We start from the raw sequence: 12963 nt of genomic DNA, 5'->3' as shown, positions 1-12963 counted from the left end.
CCCTGCTAGTGCACCTGGGTAGGCAGCAGAAGATGGCCTGAGTGCTTGGACCCCTGCCGCCTACGTGGGAGACCAAGATGGAGGTTCTGGCTTTGTCCTGGCCCAGCCCTGGCTGTTGCAGCCACCTGGGGAGTGAACCAGTGGATGAAAACACTCCCATCCTGTGTTGCTTCTCCTTCCAGATAAATTTAAAAAAGAAGAAGAAGAAAGGAAGTGGTAAGTAGAAGTCTGGTGCCGGGGCTGGCGCTGTGGCGCAGCGGGTAAAGCCACACCCCTGCCGTGCCGGCATCCCATATGGGCGCCAGTTGGAGACCGGGCTATTCCACTTCTGATCCAGCTCTGCTGTGGCCTGGGAAAGCAGTGGAAGATGGCCCAAGTCCTTGGGCCCCTGTGCCCGCATGGGAGACCTGGAGGAAGCTCCTGGCTCCTGATTTTGGATCGGTGCAGCTCCAGCCATTGCAGCCATTTGGGGAGTGAACCAGTGGATGGGAACCTCTCTCTCTCCCTCTGCCTCTCGGTAGCTCTGCCTTTCAAATACAGAATAAATATTTAAAAAAAAAAAAAAAAAAAATCTGGGCACCAGAGCTGGGGACACAGGAATGCCTGCTCTCCTTGTTTCAGTAGAAAGTGCTACGGGAGTTGGTTTTTTCTGAGACCCTGTGTCAGTGGAGAGAGGATGCAGTACCCCTTCTGGACTTGAGAGTGAAAGAAGGAAACGTGTGATTTTGATCCTGGAGTTCACATGAAAGAGAAAATGCATCAGCTCCCCCGCCCCAGCCTGTGCCAGTCCCTGGCTCAGCAGGCAGGCCTCAGATCTGCCGTCTTCCCTGGGGCTGGCAGAGAGGAGCCGGCTGACAAGCCTGGCCTGCACAGTGGCTAAGATAAATACGGGGCCATCTGTGCCGCGAGGGGGGAGCCGCCTGACATGCAGCGCCTCTTCTGAAAGGCCTTGCCGAGCTAAATATTTCTAAGGCTTTGCCAGGAGAAGGGCGTGCTAGGGGCGCGGCCGCAGGGGTGCTCACGGGCCAGGGGTGGCAGGTCCGATCTGGGCAAGCCCAAAGCTGAGTAAGCAATGCAGGGATTCGGCAAATACAGCTGAGCGGGCAGCCGGGGCTGGCCCCGGGAAGCCCAGGGTTGCCATGGCAACTGGCCCTGTTGCCACAGTGCCTTCGCAGACTGTAGCTTGGGTTTTGCTAATGTTTGGAACTCACTCCGTCTCCGGGTTGTGACTCCGGGTGGCAGGGGGAGCCCCCAGACTTGCAGGCCCTCCTCCTAGCCGCGGGTTCCTTTCGGTAGAGAGGCTGCGGCGCTGCTGGGATGGCACAGGCAGAGGTCTCTGTGCGCTGCTTTCCAGAAAAGGAGGGAAGGCACAAGAAGCCCGTGCCAAAGAGCGAGTAGGTACTTGGGAATGGAAAATCCGAGGGAGAAGAAAAAACAAGGAAACGCGTTGAAAGCCGCAGCCCCGAAGTCCGTACATTAAAATAAACAGGCCCCGGGGACCAGTGTCGAGAGGAAGCAGACTGGCTGGTTTTCGGTGCAGACGAATTCAACCGGAGAAGTTAAGGCTGGATCTGATTCTGGGAGGGGCTTCGGCCTGAACAGAGGCACGGGGACCTGCGGGGCAGATCGGTCGTGCCTGCGCCGTCAGCACGCAGCCGGAGGGCCAGGCAGGCTGCCATCAGCCCCTGACAAAATACGGGTCTCCAACTCGCGGCTGGCTCAGCTTTCGTGTGGGAAGCGGTAAGTTTTCCTCATCCTTTGCCTGGAAAGGAGGGTGGGAAGCGTGCAGGGAGCAGAGGGCTTTGCCACGCAGACCCCACCCTTGCTGAATTAGTCTAGAACCTTTAAGAACTGTGCAGCAAGTCTGGGCACACTTGATCCTTGTTACTTGGTGAGCTGATGAGTTACGAGAACGGAGGTCAAGGGCTCCCCAGCCCAGCAGGCTCTGGGCATCGGCTCCGGTTTGCAGGCGTAGCTCATGTCTGCTGAGCAGGGGGATGAGGGGCCTTTGCTTAGCCGTGCGCTTCCCAGAGAGCAGGATCTTGTTCCGAGGCTGCTGCAGAGGGAAGTGGGGGTTGGACGTCTACCTAGATTCTCCCACAACGTGGAGGGTGCCGAGGACCCTGTGTCCCCACTGCAGAGTGGTCTGGACCACCTTCCCAGCCCTGCTTTGTAGCTGAAGGCCAGGAAATCCCTCCACACGTGAATATCTCTAAGTGTACCTTAACAAAAGTTTTCAAGATTATTGTACTTATTTGAAAGGCTGAGTTTCAGAGAGCAGTCGCAGATCCCCTGGTCCACTCCCGAAATGGCCACAACAGCCAGGGCTGGACCAGGCCAGAGCCAGGAGCCAGGAGCTCCATCCTGGTCTCCCACTTGTGAGGCGGGGGCCCAGGCACTTGGGCCATCCTCTGCCGCCTTCCCAGGCCATCAGCAGGGAGCTGGATCAGAAGTCAAGTTTCCCGGGACTTGAACCCAGGCAGTCTGATGCAGGGTGCAGAATCCCAACTGGAGTCCCTCCGACACCAGACGCTGCCCCTAAGTACACTTCTGAAGTGTGCCACGGGGCATTGCAGGAGCAGGGGCAAGGGACAGTGTGGAGTCCTCTAGCGTTCCTCACCCCCCGGTTGGACCCTGGCCCCGGAGCCACCCCAGGCCCAGCCCAGTGGCCAGGGCTAGCAGCTGCTGACCCCTCTGCCTGTGCCCCTCCCAACCTCTGCCTGCCCTGCCCCCACGACTGGCCTGGGGCAGATTTAGGAAGCAGACAGTGAGTCACAGAATTCCTCCAGTGCCACATGGGGCCCTCATCCCAGGCCTGGCCCTGCCCAGGGAGCCTGACCTGCCGCCCTGACCTGCCTTGAGCTCCCCGGCCAGTCTGGCTCTGCTGGGGTCCTCGGGGAATGTCCCTGAGGCTCTGCCATCCGCGCTGGCAGCCCCGTGCTGCTGGCATACAAGCTGCCTGGAGGTGACGGCGCCCCATGCCGCGCTGGACTCCCACACTCGGTCCCACCTTCCTGTGAGAGCAGTGGGGGTGGCCCAGGCAGCTGGGGCCCTGCCACCCACGGGGGAGGCCTGGATGGAGTCCTGGCCTGGCACAGCCCTGACTGTTGTGGGAATTCAGGGAGTCAACTGAAAGACGGGAACATTTTCTGCCTGTCTTGCTATCTCCATCTTGCTGCCTCTCAAATAAAATGAATAAATAAATAAATAAAATTAAAAAAATATATATGGGCTCCTAGTGACTGACGACCTGTTAGTTCAAGATCCATCTGTCATTTCACTGAAGATCGAGCACATCCCGGCGTGGGTGATGTCTGGGCTTACAGGCCTTTGGAATTGTCCCCCAAATCACACAGAGAATGGCCACCTGTTCTGTTTCTGTGTGTGCTTCATTGTGTCTTTAAGCCCTTTAAATGAGCATATAAATATGAACCCACACGTGCATACTTTTGTCCTGATTTTTTCTAAAGAAATTATTTGTTTGAAAGTTATTGAGGGCCGGCGCCGCAGCTCACTAGGCTAATCCTCTGCCTGCGGCGCCGGCACCCCGAGTTCTAGTCCCGGTCAGGGCACCGGATTCTGTCCCGGTTGCTCCTCTTCCAGTCCAGCTCTCTGCTGTGGCCAGGGAGTGCAGTGGAGGATGGCCCAAGTGCTTGGGCCCTGCACCCACATGGGAGACCAGGAGAAGCACCTGGCTCCTGGCTTTGGATCAGCATGGTGCGCTGGCTGCAGCGGCCACTGGGGGGTGAACCAATGGAAAAGGAAGACCTTTCTCTCTGTCTCTCACTGTCCACTCTGCCTGTCAAAAAAAAAAAAGTTATTGAAGGTTAGCGTTACAGAGAGAGAGAGAGAGAGAGAAACAGATCTTCCATCCTCTGGTTCGCTCCCCCAAATGGCTGCAAAGGCAAGAGTGGGGCCAATCCTGAGCCAGGAGCTTCCTCCAGGTCTCCCACGTGGGTGCAGGGGCCCAAGCACTTGGGCCATCTTCCGCTGCTTTCCCAGGCCACAGCAGAGAGCTGGATCAAAAGTGGAGTAGCTGGGACCTGAACCAGCACCCACATGGGATGCCGGCACTGTAGGCAGCAGCTTTACTTGCTATGCCACAGCACTGGCTCCCCACCACCCATCCTTTTTTTTTTTTTTTTTTTTTTTTTAATTATTTGAGGGGCCAAACCATGTTGAGCTGCCACCTGTGACACTGGTGCTGGCTTCCCATATGGGCGCTGGTTTGAATCCCAGCTGCTCTACTTCTGATCCAGCTCCTTGCTAATGCTCCTGGGAAAGCAGCAGAGGATGGCCCAAGTGCTTGGGCCCCTGCACCCACATGGGAGACCCAGAAAAAGCCCCAGGCTCTTGGCTTCAGCCTGGCTCCGCCCTGGCCCTTGAGGCCATTTGGGGAGTGAACTAAGAGATGGAAGATCTCTCTTTCTGTCTCTCCCTCCCTCTCTTACTCTGAGTTTCAAATAAATCTTTTTAAAAAAATTACTTGAAATGCAGAGAGACAGAGAGAGGGAGAGACAGAAGGATATTCCATCTGCTGATTTGACTCCCAAAGTGGCCGTAACAGCCAGGGCTAAGCCAGACTGAAGCCAGTAGCCAGGAATTCCACCTGAGTCATGGGAGAGAGGGACCCACGTATTTGGGCCATTTTCCACTGCCCTCTTAGGCACGTTAGCAGGAACTAGATTAGAAGCAGAGCAGCTGGGTCTCAGACCAACACTGGGATATGGGATGCTGGTGTCTGAAGCATGGCTCCACAATGCTAGCCCCTGTTCTTTTTCATGACTTCTTAATATACTTGGATGCAGCTTAATTTTTAAAAAAGATTTATTTATCTAAAAGAGTTACAGTGAGAGAGGGAGAGACAGAGGAGAGAGATCTTCCATCCACAGGTTCGCTTCCCAAATGGCCACAATGACCAGGGTGGGGCCAGGCCAAAGCCAGGAGCCAGGAGCCCCCTCTGAGTCTTCCACATGGATGCAGGGGCCCAACCACCTGGGCCATCTCCCTCTGCTTTCCGCGGCACACCAGCAGGGAGCTGGATCAGAAGTGGGGCGGCCAGGTCTCGAACTGGCATCCCCATGGGATGCTGGTGCCACAGACGGTAGCTTAACCCGTTGTGCCACAGCGCCGGTCCCCGCAACTTAACTTTTAATCCAGTTTTAATCCGGTCCTCTGTGATGCCGTTGTGGACACCCTAGACCTGTACACCTGCACTCGTGTGCCCGAGCGTCGGCAGAGTAAGCTGGGGGGAGGGAAGTGAGCACCTTGCATTCTAGTAGAAATTTCTAGACTGTCTTCCAGGCAGTGGCTCACTCGGCCATCCACGGGGTATGTTGGCCCTGTAGGTGCTCTCTCTGTCTGGTCTTGCATTCTTGGAGTTTGTGCCTGGCCTGTGAGGGGGTGGCTACACAGGTGTCCCCCAACAGGACTCCCAGGCATTTCTCTTCTCCGTCCACTCCCACGGGCAGAATGCTGTGGCTCTTGGCACGGCTGCAGGGGCAGCTGCGCGGTCTGCCATCACGGCCCTGGAACTCCGAGGGCGGAGGGTGTGCACCGCACAGAATTCTCTCTCTTGTCAGTTTGCCCACCGCTGAGGACCCTCTCAGACGGTTTACTTTAATGGCCCGGGTTGCAGAGACGACGGGCCTGTGTGACTGACTGCTCCCCTGCCACGAGCCCTGTGACTCAGGAGGACCATTCTTGCTATATTATATATTAGACAGATAGATAGGTAGATCTATAATATATCATTTATTTGAAAGGCAAAGATACAGAGGGAGAGACAGGGAGAGAGATAGATCTTCTATCCGCTGGTTCATTCCCAAACTTGCTACAACTGGAGCTGGGCAAGACCAAAGCCAGGAGCCTGGATCTCCCTCTGGGTCTCCTGTGAGTGTGGAGGGGCCCAGGGACTTGGGCCATCTTCTGCTTTCCCAGGTGCATTAGGGAACTGGACTGGAAGTAGAGCAGCTGGGACTGGAACCTGAGCTTATGTGCTGGGGCCATCATTGCTACCTCCCAGGGTACACATTAGCAGGAAGCTGGAATTGGGAGTGGAGACTGGACTTGGATGCAGGCACCCCAATATGGGATGTGGGCATTTTAGCCACCAGGTAAGCACCTGCCCCAATTTCATTATCTTTCAAGTCGAGATCATGGAGGCCAGTGTGGTGGCCACCTACAATGAGTGTATCCCATGTGGGTGCCTGTTGGAGTCCCGGGTGCTCCACTTCTGAACCAGCTTCCTGCTAATGGGCTTGGGAAAGCAGTGGAAGACGGCCTGAGTGCTTGGGCCCCTGCCCCACATGGGAGACCCGGATGAAGCTCCTGGCTTCTGGCTTGGTCCGGCCCAGCCCAGGCTCTTGCTGTTGTTTGGGGGATAAACCAGCTGATGGAAAATTTCTCTCTTTCTTCTCTGTCTCTGTAACTCTGCCTTTCAAATAAATAAAAATAATTTTAAAGATGTATTTATTTGTGCTGGCGCTGTGGCTCACTTGGTTAATCCTCCGCCTTGTGGCACCGGCATCCCATATGGGCGCCGGGTTCTAGTCCCGGTTGCTCCTCTTCCAGCCCAGCTCTCTGTTGTGGCCTGGGAAGGCAGTGGAGGATGGCCCAGGTCCTTGGGCCCTGCACCCACATGGGAGACCAGGAAGAAGCACCTGGCTCCTGGCTTTGGACCAGCATGTTGTGCTGGCCGTAGCGGCCATTTGGGGAGTGAACCAACAGAAGGAAGACCTTTCTCTCTGTCTCTCTTTCTCACTATCTATAACACTACCTGTCAAATAAAAAAAATGTATTTATTTATTTGAAAGGTAGAGTTACACAGAGAGAGAGGGAAAGACAGAGAAAGATCTTCATCTGCTGGTTCACCCCTAAATGGCCACAACAGCCGGAGCTGGGCCAGACCAAGCCAGGAACCAGGTGCTTCTTCCGGGTCTCCCCTGTGAGTAGCAGGAGCCCGAGCACTTGGGCCATCTTCTGCTGCCTTCCCAAACACATTGGCAGGGAGCTGGGTTGAAAGTGGAGCAGCCGGGACTGGAAATGGCACCCATATATCCTGGGATGCTGGTGTCGCAGGCAATGGCCTTACCCGCTCCATTACAATGTTGGCCCCAAAATAAGTCTTTAGAAAAATAGCAAAAAGTGGAGACGGGGGCCAGTGCTGTGGCGTAGTAGGTAAAGCCACTTCCTGCAGTGCTGGCACCCCATACGGTTGCTAGTTCAAGTCCTGGCTACTCCCGTTCTAATCCAGCTCTCTGCTGTGGCCTGGGAAAGCAGTAGAAGATGACCCAAGTCCTTGGGCCCTGCATCTGCATGGGAGATCCAGAAGAAGCTCTTGGCTCCTGGCTTTGGATCAGCCCAGCTCCAGCTGTTGTGGCCAGCTGGGGAGTGAACCAGTAGATGGAAGACCTCTCTCTCTCTCTGCCTCTGCCTCTGTGTATCTCTGCCTTTCCAATAAATAAATAAATAAATCTTAAAAAAAACAAAAAAACAAAAAAAACAAGCAGAGACAGTTGTGTTGTCGCCCACCCAGGGTTGTTGCAGAGGTCACAGGGGACGCTGTTCCACGCGCCAAGACTTTCAGTATCTCAGGTTTTCCTGGGTCCGTAGTTCTTAGTTTTTAGCTACGAGTCTTACCTGCTCCACGCCCATTGTTTCTGACTTAGTTTGGGTTTTGTATTTTCAAAATTATTTGCAGGCAGAGTGTGGGATGCGTGGGATGAGAGGGCTGTCATGTGCTTTGCCGTATGTCTGGAGCCACGCCCAGTCTGGACTGACATTAACCCAAATGCAAGTCTTGTGGTTCGCTCTGCCTTGGGCTTTGTTCCCCGAGCCCCATAAATTGTGTGGGAGCCAAGCTCTTTCCCAACTCTTTCTTCAGGACACATAAATACCTTGAAGGCAGAGATGAATCCTGGTCACCTCCTTAAGGCTAGTGGGATTATTATTATTTTTTTTTTGACAGGCAGAGTTAGAGAGAAAGGTCTTCCTTTTTCTGTTGGTTCACCCCCTAAATGGCTGCTACAGCTGGCACGCTGCGCCGATCCGAAGCCAGGAGCCAGGTGCTTCCTCCTGGTCTCCCATGGGGTGCAGGGCCCAAGGACCTGGGCCATCCTCCACTGCCTTCCCGGGCCACAGCAGAGAGCTGGCCTGGAAGAGGAGCAACTGGGACAGAATCTGGTGCCCCAACTGGGGCTAGAACCCGGGGTGCCGGCGCCGCAGGCGGAGGATTAGCCAAGTGAGCCGCGGCGCCGGCCAGTTGGATGTTTTTAAGATGTGACAATTTTATTTTCATCCAGTCTTTTCTTGTTTGTCCCAAACGGGAAGGTTGGTGTGAGTTTCCTGTTCCACTGTTGTGGGAAGCAGAGCACGCAGCTTGTTGTCTGTTTCTGTTGTGATTTTCACGGCATAATAAATTAAAGTTTGTTAGGCTCATAGCGAGAGCCACAGCTGGGTCAGAGGGTCCTTGTGGGGCCAGCGTTGTGACGCAGGTTCACCAGCCACCACCTGCGACAAGTGCTTGGGCCCCTGCAGCCACAGGGGAGACCTGGATGAAGCTCCTGGCTCCTGGCTCCTGGCTTCGGCCCGGCTCGGCCCAGCCGTTGTTGCAGGCCACTTGAACCAGTAGACGATCTCTCTCCTTCTTCTCTCTGTAACTCTGCCTTTCTTCTATTTTTTTTCCCAAGATTCATTTATTTATTTGAGAGGTAGAGTTACAGACAGAGAGAGGAGAGGCAGAGAAAGGTCTTCCATCCCCTGGTTCACTCCTCAAATGGTCGCAACCACCAGAGCTGAACTGATCCAAAGCCAGGAGCCAGGAGCCAGGAGCCAGGAGCCAGGAGCCAGGAACTTCTTCCGGGTCTCCCATGTGGGTGCAGGGGCCCAAGGACTTGGGCCATCTTCTACTGCCTTCCCAGGCCACAGCAGAGAGCTGGATTGGAAGAGGAACAGCTGGGACTCAAACCTGTGCCCACGTGGGACGCTGGCTCCACAGGCGGACACTCAGCCCACTATGCCACAGCGCCGGCCCAGACAGTTGCCTTTTTAAATCCTAGTCAGGTCCGCCTCCTCTCTCTGTTAAAAATCTCGTAAGGTTCAGTGAGAAGAAAAGCCAGAGACCCAGGACCAGTGCATAAGCTACCCCTTGGCGATGCCGGCATCCCATGTGGGAGCACTGGTTCACACCCTGGCTCTGCTTCCAATCCAGCTTCCTGCTAACGTGCTTGGGAGGGCCGCGGAGGATGGCCTCAACGTTTGGGCCCCGGCCACCCACGTGGGAGACCTGGATGGAGTTCCTGGCTCCTGGCTTCAGCCTGGCCCAGACCTGTGCCCTGTAGCCCTTGAGGGAGAGTGAGAATGAAAGAGATTTCACTCATACTCTCTCACTCTTTCAAATAAATAAATATATATTTTTAAAAAAACTTAAAAAATAATCCGGTCCTCGTAGACCCTTATAGCGCTGTTGCCCATCCCCTCTGACTTCTCCCCCCCTTCCTTACCCTGCCCAGCCACACTGGCCTCTGGCGGTTCCTTCACAAGGGTGACCGACTCTGGTTTTGTATGAATGAATGAATGTTCATTCATTCATTCATTCATTTGAAAGACAGAATTACAGACAGAGGGAGACAGAGAGACAGAGATTTTCCATCCACTGGTTCCTCCCCAAATGGCCACCTTGGCCAGGGCTGGGCCAGGCCGAGGTCAGGAGCTTCATCTGGGTCTCTGCACAGGGGACAGAGCAGCCAGCACTGAACTGGTACTCTAGTATGGTGTGCCGGTGTCGCCAATAGTGGTTAACGTGCTGCGCCACCTCGCCGGCCCCACCACCTTTACATCCCGTGAGATGAGACCAACAGGACCCAGAGAGGGACGCTCAGGGACCAGCAGCCACGCAGCTCTAAGCCACAGCCCTGCCTGGAAACTGCCTCTGGAGGCGGGGCCTGAGTCCTGGGCTGGGGGAGGAGGGGTCTGGGGTCTCTGGGCCAACAGGAGGAAGAGGCTGTTGGAGGCAGTCTGGGGCTCTGCTTGGTGTGTCCAGGGCCAGCAGCAGTAGTTTCCAACCGACAGGACCGATGTCCAGCGCTCGGGAGATGCTTGGACTCCCAGCTGTCCTGGAGCCCAGTCCGCCTGCGGTTGGGAGCCTGGCCCAGAAGCCTTTGTTCCCCAGCCAGACTTGGCTCTCCAGAGCGCCCAGCCTCTCCGTCTGTCTGGCCAGGTTTGACAGCGTGTTGTGGCTGCAGCTGGCCGCGAGCCTGGCGTGTGGCTGTCCTGCCTCAGTCCTGGGCAGCCCCAGGGGGCCAGAGGCCCATACCTGCTCTTCTGTCCAGCCCAGGCTGAGAAGTCAGGGTGCCTGGGGCAGTCGGCAGCCACCGTGTCTTAGCCTGGGTCTCAGCTCCAGAGGAAAGGACCAGACCCGACCCCAGGCTAGGGTCCTCCTTGGGGGCTAGGAGCCTGCCATCTTTCCCCCCAGGCATGAGGCAGAGCCCAGCGGCACCTAGCCTGTGAATTGAGCGAGGCATTGTCCCCAATACCTGCTGGGGGTCAGGCTGGGGGCATCTGGGGGAGAAGGAAGCAGGAAGCTCCTTGTCCAGATGGAGCAAGTGAGGGCCCAAGATCCTGAGCCAGACAGACAGACGGACAGACAGACGGGACCAGCGGGCTGCCCAGCACCTGTTAGGAGGAGCCCTCGGCTCCACCAGCAGACAGCGTGGGGCCTGGGGGTCTTAGTGGCTGTGCCCTGCAGATGGAGGGGAGCAAGACTTGAAGTTTTTAAAAATTCATTTTCTTTTTTAAAAAATGTTTATTTTCATTTTATTTGAAAGGCAGAGGGACAGATCTTCCACCTGCTGGTTCACTCCCCTGATGCCTGCAACAGCCAGGGCTGGGCCAGGGAGCCTGGAACTCCATCCCACGTGGGTAGCAGGGACCCAAGTACTTGAGCCGTCGCCCGCTGCACATTGGCAGGAAGCTGGATTGGAGGGGGAGGAGCCAGAGTAAAACTCGGGCACCCTAATAGGGAGTCCCAAGCCGCAGCCTCACTGCCGAGCCACAATGCCCGCCCCCAGGTTTTTAATCAAAGCAGCGACATTTTCCAGTGTGGTTCTGTCCTCGCTGTGGCTGTTAGCTGTGTCCCTGGAGCCCTGAGTATGAAGCTCTCTCTTCCGGATTCAGGCATGTGATCCCTGCAGCCCCCTGTGAGTCACACCCAGAGTAACCCACTGCCCAGATGAGCAGACTGAGGCCTCCGGAGGGTAATCAACTTGCCGAGGTGCCCCAGCCAGCAGGAGGGGGAGCTGGCGTTTTAACTCAGCTGGCCTGGCTGGTTCGAGGCTGACGCGCAGGGGAAGACAGGGAGGCAGGGGTCCAGGAAGGGTGGTGCTGGCCCGAGCCTGGCCCAGGGCAGGGCAGGAGGAGCTGATGGAGCTGAGAGACCATGTGGAGGCAGAGCCTAGAATGGCGTGGGCAGCTGGAGCCTGGCCAGTCTGCCCCAGGCCACTCCTGTCGCCAGGCTGTGGAGGCTGGGAAGGTGGGCGGTGCTGTTGGGTCAGATGCTGAACCTCCCACCACACCGCCTCTGGGCAGCCCCCGGGGCTGAGAGGCCCAGGCCAGTGGGCTCAAGGTGAGGGAGGTTTGTCCAAGCCTCCAGGCTCCGAGAGCCCGAGGTGGGCAGGAGCCCCTTCCCCATGCCTCCCTCGGCCCCTGAGCTCAGGAGGAGGAGGAGGAGGAGCTGTTGCCCGGGCCTAGGATGCCTCCCCGGGGCACGTGGAATTTGGTCGGGGAGGGAGCCTCTGGTGGCAGCCCCCACCCCCGAGCTGCCCAGGACAGGTGCCTCAGGCTCTCAGCCTTGGCCTTCTCCTCTGCAGGTAGGGTCATCAGAAAGCTGTCACAGATCCTTTGGCAGATGACAGGACTGTGCCACCTCAAAGGCCTGGCACGTGGTGGGACTTGACCCATACCAGTGCCCGGCCAGACCAGGGGAGGGGCTGAGACAGGGTCTCCGGTCCAGCAGCAACCCCTGCTTCCAGGAAGCAACAGGGCGGGGCTGGGTGGGGGTGCGCACATCACACACATAGAAGCCAAGAGTCCCCAGGCTCCCAGCCTGCAGAGCCGCCCCACCCCCTGCCTAGGACCTGGTGATGGACAGGTCACACACGTGCACCCCTGCCCTGCTGGGGACACCTTATAGCCTCCCCCAGGGGCTGAGGAGAAGCCGGCCCAGTCCCTGCCCTGTCCCCCCGGGTCCATCTCACCTCCCTCGGTCCCAGGCCCCCGAGGATGGCACAAGGCTGTCTGGGCCGGCCGGGGCATGGGGGCCTGAGGACTCACCTCCGGCCGACCCAGACAGCCTTGTCCCAAACGTCTGCTGTCAGCCTGTCCCCCCCCCCCCCCCATTACATAACAGGACTCCGGCAGGACTTAATTCACAGCCCGAGCTGGGAGCTCTCGCCACGCGCAGAGATGAGGCCGCGTTGCACACGAGCTGGTGGCTGGCACTGGGCATGGCCGCTCCAGACGCTCACACGGCTGGCTCTCCCCGGCTGCCCTGGGGTCCAGACAGCCCTTTGCTGGGAAAGGGAGGAGAGGATGTGTCACCTGCCCCTGGGGCCCACCCCGGGGAGGAGCGAGAGGGGCTGCTGAGTGGGATGCAGGCACCTCCCGGTCTTCAGTCCCTGGGCTGAGGGCTCTGCCCTCGACCCATTCTACAGATGTGGAATCAGGCTTCAAGAAGTCTTGAGTCTGGGGCACAGGGGTTAAGCTACCGCTTGGGGCCCCCACATCCTGTATCAGGTGCCTGGGATCCAGTCCCACTACTGCTTCCCATCCAGCTTCCCGCTAATGCGCCTGGGAGACAGCAGGCGATGGCTCAAGTACTTGGGTCCCTGCTACCCACCTGGGAGACCTGGATGGAGTTCCTGCTTCCTGGCTTTAGCCTGGCCCAGCCCTGGTCACTGTGGGCAT

General features: G+C 57.1%; 1 protein-coding gene across 2 annotated transcripts in view; it reads left to right on the top strand.

Moving 5' to 3' along the window:
- The first annotated feature begins 1604 nt into the window (after nucleotides 1-1604).
- The window catches only part of PLEKHG5 (pleckstrin homology and RhoGEF domain containing G5), a 50568-nt gene continuing 39209 nt past the window's right edge, over nucleotides 1605-12963 (top strand). For both annotated transcript variants that reach the window (XM_062190352.1, XM_062190353.1), the window contains exon 1: nucleotides 1605-1740. The gene's annotated coding sequence lies outside the window, so the exon portion shown is untranslated. The remainder of the gene's footprint in view (nucleotides 1741-12963) is intronic.

The sequence above is a fragment of the Lepus europaeus genome, chromosome 5 (genome assembly GCF_033115175.1).
Source record: "Lepus europaeus isolate LE1 chromosome 5, mLepTim1.pri, whole genome shotgun sequence".
In the NCBI taxonomy this organism is placed as follows: Eukaryota; Metazoa; Chordata; class Mammalia; order Lagomorpha; family Leporidae; genus Lepus; species Lepus europaeus.
The sequence above is the reverse complement of the archived record's forward strand: the minus strand, read 5'-3'. Positions and strand labels throughout refer to the sequence as shown.